The sequence below is a fragment of the Danio rerio genome, chromosome 17 (assembly GCF_049306965.1).
Source record: "Danio rerio strain Tuebingen ecotype United States chromosome 17, GRCz12tu, whole genome shotgun sequence".
Lineage (NCBI taxonomy): Eukaryota > Metazoa > Chordata > Actinopteri > Cypriniformes > Danionidae > Danio > Danio rerio.
Genome location: NC_133192.1, coordinates 4,599,826 through 4,615,573, shown reverse-complemented (window position 1 = coordinate 4,615,573; position 15,748 = coordinate 4,599,826). Strand labels below are relative to the sequence as shown.

Sequence of the window (15,748 nt, the reverse complement as noted above, 5' to 3'; positions counted from 1 at the left end):
GTCTATGGGACAGTTGCTAGGGTGCAGTATGTGGTAGTTAGGGGAGTGGCTAGAAAGTTAAAAGCTCATCAGTTATTGGCAGTTTGGTATTCGGAGTTAAATGAGCTCAGCCATTAGTCTGTAGGACAGTCTGATTCAGAGTTATGAGCTCACAAAGTTTGATCCCATGTTAAGTCAATGAGAGTCTATTGAATGGAAGTCTATGGGACAGTTACTAGGGTCCAAAAGTGGTTGCTAGGGCGTGGCTAGAAAGTTTAAAGGTGATCAGTCATTGGCAGTTTGATAGTCTGAGTTAAATGAGCCCAGTTAGAAGTCTGTGCAACAGTCTGACGCAGAGTTATGAGGTCACAAAGTTTGATCCAATGTTAAGTCTATGGGATTTTTCCGACAGTCCCGGGACGTTTTTCGGAAAACCGAAAGTCGGATCAGTCGGAAAAGATATAGCATAAAGAGTCAGACCAGTTTGGAGGTCTGGTGTGAGTTTGGTGGTAATAGTTTGAAAGTTCAAGGAGCAGATAGATTTTGAATTTTAGTCTCAGAAGAAGAATAATAAATAAAAATAATAATAATAAGTTTAAATAGCATAACAGTAGGTTGGCTTTGACAAGCCAGCCTAACTAGATTCTTAAAGTTTGAGAACAAACTTTGAGGCTGGCTTGTGAAAGCCTGACGGTAATAGTTTATTTAGTTTAAACAGTTTTTAAAACTATGAAAAGATAGATAGATAGATAGATAGATAGATAGATAGATAGATAGATAGATAGATAGATAGATAGATAGATAGATAGATAGATTAGCATGTTATTAGCATGATTTTAACGTGAAATAGCATGTTGTTCGCATGATTCTAGCATGAATTAGCATGTTACTAGCATGATTTTAGCATGAATTAGCATGTTGTTAGCATGATTTTAGCATAAATTAGCATGTTACTAGCATGATTCTAGCATGAATTAGCATGTTGTTCGCATGATTCTAGCATGAATTAGCATGTTGTTAGCACGATTCTAGCATGAATTAGCATGTTACTAGCATGATTCTAGCATGAATTAGCATGTACCTAGCATGATTTTAACATGAATTAGCATGTTACTAGCATGATTTTAGCATGAATTAGCATGTTGTTAGCATAATTCTAGCATGAATTAGCACGTTGTTAGCATGATTCTAGCATGAATTAGCATGTTACTAGCATGATTCCAGCATGAATTAGCATGTTACTAGCATGATTCTAGCATGATTTAGCATGTTGTTAGCATGCTTTTAGCATGAATTAGCATGTTACTAGCATGATTCTAGCATGAATTAGCATGTTGTTAGCATGATTTTAGCATGAATTAGCATGTTACTAGCATGATTTTAGCAATAATTAGCATGTTGTTAGCATGATTTTAACATGAATTAGCATGTTGTTAGCACGATTCTAGCATGAATTAGCATGTTACTAGCATGATTCTAGCATGAATTAGCACAATTCTAGCATGAATTAGCATGTTGTTAGCATGATTCTAGCATGAATTAGCATGTTGTTAGCATGATTCTAGCATGATTTAGCATGTTACTAGCAAGATTCTAGCATGAATTAGCATGCTACTAGCATGATTCTAGCATAAATTAGCATGTTGTTAGCATGCTTCTAGCATGAATTAGCATGTTACTAGCATGATTCTAGCATGAATTAGCATGTTGTTAGCATGATTCTAACATGAATTAGCATGTTACTAGCATGATTCTAGCAAGAATTAGCATGTTGTTAGCATGAATCTAGCATGAATTAGCATTTCACTAGCATGATTCTAGCATGAATTAGCATGTTGTTAGCATGATTCTAGCATGAACTAGCATGTTGTTAGCATGATTCTAGCATGAATTAGCATGTTGTTAGCATGATTCTAACATGAATTAGCATGTTACTAGCATGATTCTAGCATGAATTAGCATGTTGTTAGCATGATTCTAGCATGAATTAGCATGTTACTAGCATGATTCTAGCATGAATTAGCATGTTGTTAGCACGATGCTAGCATGAATTAGCATGATACTAGCATGATTCTAGCATGAATTAGCATGTTACTAGCATGAATCTAGCATGAATTAGCATGTTGTTAGCATGATTCTAGCATGGATTAGCATGTTACTAGCATGATTATAGCATAAATTAGCATGATTCTAGCATGAATTAGCATGTTGTTAGCATGATTCTAGCATGAATTAGCATGTGACTAGCATGATTCTAGCATGAATTAGCATGTGACTAGCATGATTCTAGCATGAATTAGCATGTAACTAGCATGATTCTAGCATGAATTAGCATGTTGTTAGCATGATGGATAGATAGATAGATAGATAGATAGATAGATAGATAGATAGATAGATAGATAGATAGATAGATAGAAAGATAGAGGTAGATAGATAGATAGATAGATAGGTAGAGGTAGATAAATAGATAGATAGATAGATAGATAGATAGATAGATAGATAGATAGATAGATAGATAGATAGATAGATAGATAGATAGATAGATACAGACAGACAGACAGACAGACAGACAGATAGATAGATAGATAGATAGGTAAAGGTAGATAGATAAAGGTAGATAGATAGATAGATAGATAGATAGATAGATAGATAGATAGATAGATAGATAGATGGTGTAAGAGCATGAGTCAAACAAGCCAACCCCCGCCTCTCTACGATGTTCTGATGCTGAGATATAGCTGGTGCCATATCGTTGCTAGGTTAGTCTGTTTTGTTGCTATGGAGTTGATTGACAGCTTAGACTGATGATGTATCAAAGCTTCTTGCCAGTATGAACAGTTAAAAACAACCCCCATGTCTCTATCACACTGCAGCATGACAATATCAGTCTGAACCTCTTTAATGGCAGTCTATGGGACAGTTGCTAGGGTGCAGTATCTGGTTGTTAGGGTGTGGCTAGAAAGTTAAAAGGCCATCAGTGATTGGCTGCTGGCTAGACTGAGTTAAATGAGATCAATCATTAGTCTGTAGGACAGTCTGATGCAGAGTTATGAGCTCACAAAGTTTGATCCCATGTAAAGTCAATGAGAGTCTTTTGCAATGGAAGTCTATGAGACGGTTTCTAGGGTCCAAAAGTGGTTGCTAGGGCGTGGCCAGAAAGTTTAAAGGTGATCAGTCATTGGCAGTTTGATAGTCTGAGTTAAATGAGCCCAGTTAGAAGTCTGTGTGACATTCTGATGCGGAGTTATGAGGTCACAAAGTTTGATCCAATGTTACGTCTATGGGATTTTTCCGACGGTCCCGGGACGTTTTTCGGGAAACCGAAAGTCGGATCAGTCGGAAAGGATATAGCAACTCGAGTCAGAATAGTTTGGAGGTCTGACCCGAGTTTGATGGTCATAGCTTGAAAGGTCTAGGTGGAGATAGAGTTTAATTTTTAGTCTCAGAAGAAGAATAATAATATAAACTAGATTCTTAAAGTTTGAGAACAAACTTTGAGGCTGGCTTGTGAAAGCCTGACGGTAATAGTTTATTTAAACAGTTTTAAAAAGTATGAAAAGATAGATAGATAGATAGATAGATAGATAGATAGATAGATAGATAGATAGATAGATAGATAGATAGATAGATTATTAGCATGATTTTAACGTAAAATAGCATGTTGTTAGCATGATTCTAACATGAATTAGCATGTTACTAGCATGATTTTAGCATGAATTAGCATGTTGTTAGCATGATTTTAGTATGAATTAGCATGTTACTAGCATGATTCTAGCATTAATTAGCATGTTGTTAGCATGATTCTAGCATGAATTAGCATGTTACTAGCATGATTCTAGCATGAATTAGCATGTACCTAGCATGATTTTAACATGAAATAGCATGTTACTAGCATGATTCTAGCATGAATTAACACAATTCTAGCATGAATTAGCATGTTGTTAGCATGATTCTAGCATGAATTAGCATGTTCTTAGCATGATTCTAGCATGATATAGCATGTTACTAGCATAATTCTAGCATAAATTGGCATGTTACTAGCATGATTCTAGCATGAATTAGCATGTTGTTAGCATGCTTCTAGCATGAATTAGCATGTTGCTAGCATGATTCTAGCATGAATTAGCATGTTGTTAGCATGATTCTAACAAGAATTAGTATGTTACTAGCATGATTCTAGCATGAATTAGCATGATTCTAGCATGAATTAGCATGTTACTAGCATGATTCTAGCATGAATTAGCATGTTACTAGCATGATTCTAGCATGATTTAACATGTTGTTAGCATGAATTAGCATGTTACTAGCATCAGCATGTTACTTGCATGATTTTGGCATGAATTAGCATAATTCTAGCAGGAATTAGCATGTTGTTAGCATGATTCTAGCATGAATTAGCATGTGACTAGCATGATTCTAACATGAATTAGCATGTGACTAGCATGATTCTAGCATGAATTAGCATGTGACTAGCATGATTCTAGCATGAATTAGCATGTGACTAGCATGATTCTAGCATGAATTAGCATGTAACTAGCATGATTCTAGCATGAATTAGCATGCTGTTAGCATGATAGATAGATAGATAGATAGATAGATAGATAGATAGATAGATAGATAGATAGATAAATAGATAGATAGATAGATAGATAGATAGATAGATAGATAGATAGATAGATAGATAGATAGATAGAGGTAGATAGATAGATAGAGGTAGATAGTTAGATAGAGGTAGATAGATCGATAGATAGATAGATAGATAGATAGATAGATAGATAGATAGATAGATAGATAGATAGATAGATAGATAGATAGATAGATAGAGGTAGATAGATAGATACAGGTAGATAGATAGATAGATAGATAGATAGATAGATAGATAGATAGATAGATAGATCAAACAAGCCAACCCCCGCTTCTCTACGATGTTCTGATGCTGAGATATAGCTGGTGCTATATCGTTGCTAGGTTAGTCTGTTTTGTTGCTATGGAGTTGATTGACAGCTTAGACTGATGATGTATCAAAGCTTCTTGCCAGTATGAACAGTTAAAAACAACCCCCATGTCTCTATCACACTGCAGCATGACAATATCAGTCTGAACCTCTTTAATGGCAGTCTATGGGACAGTTGCTAGGGTGCAGTATCTGGTTGTTAGGGTGTGGCTAGAAAGTTAAAAGGCCATCAGTGATTGGCTGCTGGCTTGACTGAGTTAAATGAGCTCAGCCATTAGTCTGTAGGATAGTCTGATGCAGAGTTATGAGCTCACAAAGTTTGATCCCATGTAAAGTCAATGAGAGTTTTTTGCAATGGAAGTCTATGGGACGGTTTCTAGGGTCCAAAAGTGGTTGCTAGGGCGTGGCCAGAAAGTTTAAAGGTGATCAGTCATTGGCAGTTTGATAGTCTGAGTTAAATGAGCCCAGTTAGAAGTCTGTGTGACATTCTGATGTGGAGTTATGAGGTCACAAAGTTTGATCCAATGTTACGTCTATGGGATTTTTCCGACGGTCCCGGGACGTTTTTAGGAAAACCGAAAGTCGGATCAGTCGGAAAAGATATAGCAACTCGAGTCAGAATAGGTCAGAGGTCTGACCCGAGTTTGATGGTCATAGCTTGAAAGGCCTAGGACGAGATACAGTTTAATTTTTAGTCTCAGAAGAAGAATAATAATAATATTAAGTTTAATAGGATAACAGTAGTCTGGCTTGCTACACAAGCCAGCCTAATAATAACTAGATTCTTAAAGTTTGAGAACAAACTTTGAGGCTGGCTTGTGAAAGCCTGATGGTAATAGTTTATTTAGTTTAAACAGTTTTAAAAAGTATGAAAAGATAGATAGATAGATAGATAGATAGATAGATAGATAGATAGATAGATAGATAGATAGATAGATAGATAGATAGATAGATAGATAGATAGATAGATGATGGAGGGATGGATGGTGTGCTAGCATGAGTCAAACAAGCCAACCCCTGCTTCTCTACGATGTTCTGATACTGAGATATAGCTGCTGTTATATCGTTGCTAGGTTAGTCTGTTTTGTTGCTATAGAGTGGATTGACAGCTTAGACTGATGATGTATCAAAGCTTCTTGCCAGTATGAACAGTTAAAAGCAACACCCATGTCTCTATCACACTGCAGCATGAAGATATCAATCTGAACCTCTATAATGGAAGTCTATGGGACCGTTGCTAGGGTGCCGTATCTGGTTGTTAGGGGTGTGGCTAGAAAGTTAAAAGCTCATCAGTTATTGGTAGTTTGGTAGTCTGAGTTAAATGAGCCCAGTTAGAAGCCTGTAGGACAGTCTGATGCAGACTTATGAGGTCACAAAGTTTGGTCCAATGTTAAGTCAATAGGATTTTTCTGACGGTCCCGGGACGTTTTTTGGAAAACCAAAAGTAGGATCAGTCGGAAAAGATATAGCAACCCGAGTCAGACCAGTTTGGAGGTCTGGTGTGAGTTTGGTGGGCATAGCTTGAAAGCTCTAGGAGGAGATAGAGTTTAATTTTTAGTCTCAGAAGAAAAATAGGATAACAATAGTCTGGCTTGCTACACAAGCCAGCCTAATAATAACTAGAATTGTACATTTCCTAAAGGAAATGTGAATGGGGTTTGCGTGGCAAATCGATGGGGTACAATGTATTTTTATTGGTTGCTAGGGTGTTCTGAATCGTTGCTAGGATGTTCTGAGTGGTTGCTAGGTGGTTGCTAAGGTGTCCTAAGTGATTGCGATGTGGTTGCTAAGGTGTTGCTAGGCGGTTGCTAGGATGTTCTGAGTGGTTGCTAGGCGGTTGCTAAGGTGTCCTAAGTGGTTGCTAGGTGGTTGCTAAGGTGTTGCTAGGTGGTTGCTAGGGTATTCTAAGTGGTTGCTAAGGCGTTGCTAGGCGGTTGCTAGGGTGTCCTGAGTGGTTGATAGGTGGTTGCTAAGGTGTTGCTAGGCGGTTGCTAAGGTGTACTAAGTGGTTGCTAGGTGGTTGCTAAGGTGTTGCTAGGTGGTTGCTAGGGTATTCTAAGTGGTTGCTAGGCGGTTGCTAGGGTGTCCTGAGTGGTTGCTAAGGTGTTGCTAGGTGGTTGCTAGGGTGTCCTGAGTGGTTGCTAGGTGGTTGCTAAGGTGTTGCTAGGTGGTTGCTAGGGTGTTCTGAGTGGTTGCTAGGCGGTTGCTAGGGTGTTCTGAGTGGTTGCTAGGCGGTTGCTAAGGTGTCCTAAGTGGTTGCTAGGTGGTTGCTAAGGTGTTGCCAGGTGGTTGCTAGGGTATTCTGAGTAATTGCTAAGGCGTTGCTAGGCGGTTGCTAGGGTGTCCTGAGTGGTCGCTAGGCCCTTACTAAGACGTTACTAGGCGGTTGCTAGGTGGTTGCTAGGCGGTTGCTAGTGTAATTTGGGTGGTTGCTAGGCAGTTGCTAGGGTACCCTGGGTGGTTACTAGGCAAGCCTCACATACTTGTCTGATGAAATATTTATACTTAGTAAGCATTTCTAGCAAGTTACAGTACATGGCTAGTCAATATTAGCATGTAGCTAGTCACTGCTAGCATGTGTAGCATATAAGTTCCGTTTGCTAGCATGAGTCAAACGAGCCAATCCCCAAGTCTCTACGATGTTCTGATGCTGAGATATAGCTGTTGATGAATGGTTGCTAGGGTACTCTGTTTTGTTGCTATGGGCGAGATTACAGAGTGAGCTTGAATGTGGTTGGCTGTCTAAGTCAAAAGAACCAACCCCCATCTCTCTATGACAGTGCTATGCAAAGATATGCATCTAGGCCTATTTTAATGGAAGTCTATGGAATCAGTTTGGGGGCGTGGCTTGTGAGCTTCATTATCATATTGAGATGCTCATTGGTTGTCTTAGTCAGATGAGCCATCCCCAAGTCAATAGGACATTGCTAAGCAAAGATATGCATGTAGGCCAGCTATAATGGCAGTCTATGGGATCAATTTGGGGGCGTGGCTTGTGAGCTTCATTATCATATTGAGATGCTCATTTGTTGTCTTAGTCAGATGAGCCAACCCCCAAGTCAATAGGACACTGCTAAGCAAAGATATGCAAGTAGACCAGTTACAATGGCAGTCTATGGGACCAGTTTGGGGGCGTGGCTTGTGAGCTTCATTATCATATTGAAAAGCTCATTGGTTGTCTGAGTCAGATGAGCCAACCCCCAAGCCAATAGGACACTGCTAAGCAAAGATATGCGTGTAGGGCAGTTATAATAGAAGTCTATGGGACCCATTTGGGGGCGTGGCTTGTGAGCTTCATTATCATATAGTGATGCTGATTGGTTGCCTGAGTCAAATGAGCCCACCCCCATGTCTCTATGACACTCCTATGTAATGTTATAGATGTGTGACCTTTATAATGGAAGTCAATGGGATCTGCAATGGGACATCCCACCCCATGTTAAGTCAATGGGGCAGTTAGAGGGGTCTTTAAATGGTCTGGGGGGGCGTGGCTTGTGAGCTTCAAAATCATAATGAGATGCTGATTGGTTGCCTGAGTCAAATAAGCCCACCCCCAAGTCAGTATGACACTGCTATGTACTGTGATTGACATATGACATTTATAATGGGAGTCAATGCAATGAATGGAAGTCAATGGCCAATATAAAGTCAATGGGGACCACTTTGGGACGTCCTAGCACCCCAGGGGAACAGCCTATACCCCCTTTCGGGGTATGTTCTCACTTAGGCTGCAACCCCCTACAGATGTTGTGAATCCCATATTTCTATGAAATTCACAATGGACGCAGTGATTGGTTAAAGTTCGGCTCCATGTAAAGTCAATGGAGACTTTGGGACGTCCTAGCTCCCCAGGGGCACAACATTTACCGCCTTTCGGGGTGTGGTTTGAAGCCTCCTATAACCCTCTCGAGATGTCGCGAATCCTATGTCTCTACAAATTTCGCTGTTGGCGCTACGGCGATTTCCGGGAATAGTATCTTACGAGTGTCTAGAAAATGAATGGGAGTCAATGGGGCCCATATAAGTCAATGGGGACCACTTTGGGACGTCCTAGAGCCCCAGGGGTACAACTTATACCCCCTTGCGGGGTATGTTCTCACTTAGGCTGCAACCCCCTACAGCTGTTGCGAATCCCATATTTCTACGAAATTCACACTCGGCGCTGTGATTCTTCAAAGTTCGGCTCAATGTTAAGTCTATGGGATTTTTGGGGGGGGTTTTTTGGCCCCTGCGGGGCCAAAAAACCCCCCACCCCTTATAAAAGTCATAGCACACCATTCCCGATAAGACCGCACGATTTGAGCCCACTTTCAAGGGTCTGGGACGAAAGCTGCGGGACTAGTTACGCGCCGAAAAATAGGACGGAAGAAGGAAGAAGAAGAAGAAGAAGAAGGAAGAAGAATAATAAACCAGGCACAATAGTAAGAATGGACTTTGCCTATGGCAAACCCCATTAATAATAAATAATAAGTTTAATAGGATAACAGTAGTCTGGCTTGCTACACAAGCCAGCCTAATAATAATAAGTTTAAGTGAGATAACAGTATGTTGGCTTTTCAAGCCACCATAATAAAACAGGCTGTTTACACTGAGGAAAATCTGAGTAAACACTCACTGACCCAATGCCAGGGTTTTGCTCAGCTTGTGTTTTTAGCCTACATGTTTTGTCATTATTAAAATTTACGACCAAAAACGGATTATTATCTGTTGTTAATCGCGTTATGAACATTTTCGCAAACAGAAACTCGAACAACCCTATTGCGCGTGCACGCTAACGGTCACCATCGGCGACATATTACAAACAAAGTTAGGAAACGCCACACTTAACACTGATTTTGTGTTTAGATCAAACACAGATAATTTCCTATCAGTTTTCTGTAGACTAGATATTAAATAAACTTACCATGACCTTAAAAAAAAATCACAAAATCTGCTTGAGGTGTTGTTTTGCTCTCATTCAAAACTCGATGTATGGAGGGCAATTAGGGCCAAAAACCGTTCAAGAAAAGATCAACGCGCGTTAAAGTTACTTTTCATAATCGCATATTTACTTTCATCTTAATAATTTCAGAATAGTATCCTTTGCAGATTATCAATAGGGAAAACATATTAGATATTACTGCCACGGACTATCAAAATACAACAGTCAGCTGAATTAAATACCCTAATGATAATGTTGTTTTGATAAACACATGCGATTTCAGACCCAATTATAGGGCACAGGTGTCACTCAGTTCCAAAAGGGCCGCAGCTCTTCACAGTTTAGTTTCTACCCTAATTAAACACACCTTATCAAACTAATTGAGTCCAGGCTTGTTTGAAACCTACAAGTAAGTGTGTTGGAGCAGGGTTGGAACTAAACTGTGCAGGGCTTCAGCCCTCCAGGAATTGAGTTTGACATCCCTGATATAGGGTATATGTCGAGCTATTTTTTCTTCCCATACTGATAAACTTCCAGTGAACGCTTAATGTGACTTTTTTCCATTTTATAAGGTTACTTTAACAGCATTGATGTTATAATGTAATTCAAATATAATAAGTTAAATAGACTTTGCGTTCATTTAGTTGCTCAAGAGTAAAATGAGACAAAAAGCTGTTTACTCGCACACACCCGTCAGAATCGGCAGGCGAAGCTCCATTAAATATACTGGGGTAAAAGAAATGTTAAAATTTGTAAAGACATGAAAAAAGTAATTTAATGAAGTGCTTCTTGTACATTCTAAGACTTTATATCTGCCAGTGGAGATTGCCAATTTTTAAAAAAACAGACCTTAAACGCGACGATTTTGCCGATTTCGCCGTTTTCGCGCCGAAGTTCACCGGAAGTGCTGAAGCCAGATTACTGACAAATTAAAAGTCCTTTAGCATACTTCGGCATAGATTCAAAGTAGGCTATTGTGGTAAACAAACAAGACAATGTGTCACAAATTACTGTTGATGAATGAATGCTCGAATATAAAAATCTTTATCTCAATTTGATAGACACAATTTTTCAGAAGTCTGGTTAGGTTATTTGTTCATTCATTAATTTATTCTTTCTTTCAATCAAAAAACAGATTTAGCTGATTTAATTACATGAGATTTGATAAATTTCAGTACTTTGTTTTTAACTTACCTTTTAATAAGCATGTGTGTTATTATGTTTATGTAACTATAGTCAATCGCTTCTGCATCCTAAACGTAATTTTGCATTGTTTCATCAAAATACACAAGGGGATGAAAGGTAACTAGACATTAAAAATTGGGGTAATGGAGTCTATATTTCTAATACTACCTTTCAATGCATGTACTATCAATGTGAGGTATAAGAAATTATTTACCATTAAAAACAATCTATTTATTGACTCTGGATACTCAAGGTTCTATAGCCATTAAATATTGCTATAATAATAATAATAATAATAATAATAATAATAATAATTCCTAACAGTTATATAGCGCTTTTCTAGATACTGAAAAAAAACACTTTATACATTTTTGTGGGGATCTTCTCATTTACCACCAGTGTGCAGCATCCACCTGGATGGCAGCCATATTACGGCAGATCACACACCACACACCAGCTGATTAGTAGAGACAGTGTGATGATTTGGGGATGGTTAGGAGGCCATGATGGACAGAGGCCAGGATGCCCAGGTTAAACCCCTACTCTTTTTCAAAGGACATCCTGGGATTTTTTACGAGTCAGGACCTCGGTCATCAGTGTTCACTGAGCACTGTAGATTCCCCATCAATGTACTGGGGCATTGGTTGAGCCTTTATGCTGGCCTCACCAACACCACCTCCGGCAGCAACCATAGCTTTCCCATGTAGCCTCCCATCCAGGTGACCAAGCGCAGCCCTGCCTATAGCTTCAGTGGGTGACCGCATGTGAGAGTTACAGAGAGCTAGCTACTGGCTAGTTTTGTTAGTTGTCACCTCCTCAGTAACATCATGATTGACTACCATTGATTTAGGCTATTGTCGTGTGACGCAGGGTAAAATGTAACAGAGTTTTAAGGTATTTGCTCAGGGTTAATGGCATGTTTACGAGGTTTTTACCACAGTGTTGGCAGACCTCTTCCTGCCAATTATTGAAACATGTTGGCGAAAATTGGTTGAAAACACAGGAGAAACCATTTTAACATCATAAAAGTATTTGTTATTATACACAATACTTTTTATTAAAAAAAATCTGTAAAAATTGTACGTAAAATCTTGTATTGTGATTACTGTTTTCTAGGCTAAAAGATTAAGCCATTTTGAAAGATGTAGGAAACACACAGTGACTGCTAGCCAGTTTTGAGGAAAACATGACACAGCGGGGTTAGTTGTAGGTTGTTACAACTAAGCCACACACTAGAGATCTGTGCAGGACTCATTTTTTAATCCCGCTCCCGCTTATTTTTTAGCATTTGTTGTCCTGCTGCCTGCCCCGCTCCGTTTTCTCTCTCTCATTCACACACACACACACAGAGAGACAGCAACAAACAAGCTAAACATCCCTGCTGAAAAATCCAGCTTAAACCAGCCTAGGCTGGTTGGTTGGTTTTAGCTGGTCGACCAGGCTGGTTTTAGAGGGGTTTTGGCAACTTCCAGGCTGGTTTCCAGCCATTTCCAGCCTGGTCCTAGCTGTTCAGACTGGGAGATGACCAGCTGAAACCAGCTTGACCAGCTTAGTCAAGCTAGGAGTCCAGCCAAAACCAGCTATGTCCAGCTTAAACCAGGCTGGTTAAGCTGGTTTTAGCTGGATTTGGCTGGTCATTTTCCAGCCTGACCAGCTAAGACCAGGCTGGAAATGGCTGGAAACCAGCCTGGAAATGGCCAAAACCCCTCTAAAACCAGCCTGGTCGACCAGCTAAAACCAGCCAAGGCTGGTTTAAGCTGGATTTTTCAGCAGGGATAGCATTACGCTCGCTCATTCACACACATACAAATGCGTGCTTGCTTGCTCGGGAGTCAGTAGCGATATTGTTAGACCGCCCGCTCCCGTTCAGTTTACACCAGAGTTACCGACCAGTCCCACGCTTTATCCGGAAATTTATTCCCGCGCCGAAAGAAATCTGGTCAGGCCCCGCGGCTTCCGTGGTACAGCCACGGTAATGCAGACCTCTACCGCACACTGTTGCACACCAATTAAACAAACAAAATAATTTTTTTTAATTTTAAGTGTAATATTGGGAACTTTTTAAATATTTTTTTTTTCAATAGAAAACATTGTTTTAATAGAAATATATACATTTTGTTGCTAATAATGCAAATAAATGCATTATATAATAATAGATGAATGGATAATCATGCAAATAGATTCAAATGCGTTTATCCAATAAACACATAAACATACTGTGCTATGTAGAATGAAAAAGAAATGAGCCAGTTCCTGAGGAAATATAGCTACTATGTAAAGTAAACATAGTTTAAATTAACTGTGTGAAATCTGCTTTTATAAGCATGTGTTACAACTAACCCCCTGTCTGTTACAACTTGCCCCGGTGAGGTAAATAACATTTATAGTCCTGGCACTTTTGGCAATATTGAACAGAAATCCTTGGTCCGGCGATCACAATTCCAGTGCTTATTTGTAGGAGAGGCTTGTGTGTTATTGGTAAACAAAATATGGTTTGTCTTACCCCTTTACTTTGTTCATTATTCGGCCAAAACCAAAAAGTGTTACTTTGTGCCTCGCTCTCCCCTACACGTAAAAAAATAATAATAATAAAATAAACCATATGACAAAAAGTCATGCAAGTGTTTTTTTATTTAACTTGAACTGATTTTAATAAGTTAATCAGGTTTCAACTATTTGAATAGAATAAGCCTCTATGAATGGCTGGAAATGTCTCCAAGCAACAGTGACCTTACTTGAATATCAAAAACATTGACGCTCGCTTTAGCAAACAGCACTAATTACCGCTCTGAAACATCTTAATGGTGTGTAAATATTGCCTTTACACAGATGTCCGTGTACTTCAGAATAGCAGTGTCAGCGACTGGCGTCAATGACACTTGACAATAACAAAACACCAGCTCATCTGACGTAAGGTTGTGGCTCCTGAAGCTCTTCACCGCGGTTCAAGAGCCCTACAGACGGGCCAGTAATTGAGCAGTGACGTGTTTTACCCCACAATTCAACAGCCCTGGGTGAATCAATCCAAATGTTCTCTGGAAATGTTTCTGCTTCTGCATCTGGAGTTTAATTCAACGCTGCTTTTACGTCTTTGGTGCCCAGAAAAGATGCTTGAGAACTCACTAGAGTTAAACATCTTCAGATGAGCCTGTTTTTTGCAGTTCTGTACGTGACAATGAGAGGATTACATAACCGACAGCTTGAGTTTGGATGTTTTTGAAGCATATCCCGACATTTGATTTCATAATGCTAATGCCAAATATACACTTTTGCCAACTATTTTCAAGGAAAAGGCGCTAAGCTCTGCCCAAAAAGTCGCTAGAGTACATCATACATTAATTTGCATATTACTGACGTCATCACGTTCTACTATTTCTGTGTGTTTAACACCCTATGGTCAATAAAGGGGTATTTATATTTGCACTACGCTTTATGTAAGCATGTCAATTTAACTAAATTTATTGCTGTTTGAATACATTATATCAGTATAGACGTGTAGTGAATTTGCAGTAATCTCTCAGATGTAATAAACTCAGACAAGTTCCGAAACGGTCACTAAAATCTGTGATTGTAAATGATACGAACTCAAACCTTGCTTGGCTCCACACAGCACGCCAGACCCGCAACAATAAATAATATTAAATAAAATAATTAGAACTCCTCTAGATTAATGAGGAGCCCGGAGTCTCATCTCCCGTTTAAAAGTAAAGACAACAAAAACGAATGACCAAGGAAATAACGTTAAGTCAAATTTATTTGACGTATACATTTTCAAAAAGGAGACAATAAAAAGCTAGCGGAGGTAAACGCCAAAATAACAAACAAAACTCAACAGCTAACCAAGTTTTGTACCCTCTTACCAGCACATGAAATTAAACCAAAATAAAATAACATTCGCTTACCTCGCTACTAACCACAAAACATGAGGAAAAAGTAATAAAACAAAAAGGCACCCTCCTCAGCACACGTGTCTCCGTATATCTCAAAGTCAACTCTCAGCACTCACTTTTAACAATTTAGCCGAGTAAAAATACAACACAATTTCTACTCCACAAAACAATCAACAAAAGCCGGGAGAGAGGAGACTCTTCGAACGATGTTCCAGTCCGGTTTAAATAGGGTTTAGGCCGAGCTAGTGCAGTTCCCATGCTGATACACTTCCGGTGACCTGTTATTATGAACTTTTTACCATTTTATACGGTTCCTTATACAGTATCGATGTTGCAATGTCATTAAAATGCAATCAGTTAAATAAACTTTAGCATTTATTTAGTTGCTCAAGCGTAAAACGAGACAAAAAGCTGTTTACTCGCACGCGCCCGTCAGAATCGGCAGGCTAACGCAGAAGCTCCATTGAATATACTGGGGTAAAATAAATGCTAATATTATAAAGATATGGCAGGGGGAAATGTAATTTAATGCAGGGCTTCTTGTACAATCTGAGACCCACTTAAAATCGGATATCACACAGCTAGTGGAGATCGCTGATTTTTAAAGAAAACAGACCTTGAACGCACCGGATTTTGCAATGGCATTCAATTCGCCGGAAGCGCTTAACCCAGATTACTGGCAAATTAAAAGTCCTATCAGCATGCTTCGTCATATACCCCATTGTTTCCACAAACAAGCCGGCCTCCACGTGCTGGCTGGCACCTGATTCACTGCACCTGTGCGACAATGATGAACCTATTTGGAGACAGAGGTGGGGA

The 15,748-nt window shown here is 39.3% G+C and overlaps 1 protein-coding gene across 12 annotated transcripts in view; it reads right to left on the bottom strand.

Moving 5' to 3' along the window:
- The window catches only part of tpo (thyroid peroxidase), a 170,533-nt gene extending 160,627 nt beyond the window's left edge, over window positions 1-9,906 (bottom strand). For all 12 annotated transcript variants that reach the window (XM_073928006.1, XM_073928008.1, XM_073928010.1 and 9 more), the window contains exon 1: window positions 9,837-9,906. The gene's annotated coding sequence lies outside the window, so the exon portion shown is untranslated. The remainder of the gene's footprint in view (window positions 1-9,836) is intronic.
- Window positions 9,907-15,748: the final 5,842 nt, after the last annotated feature.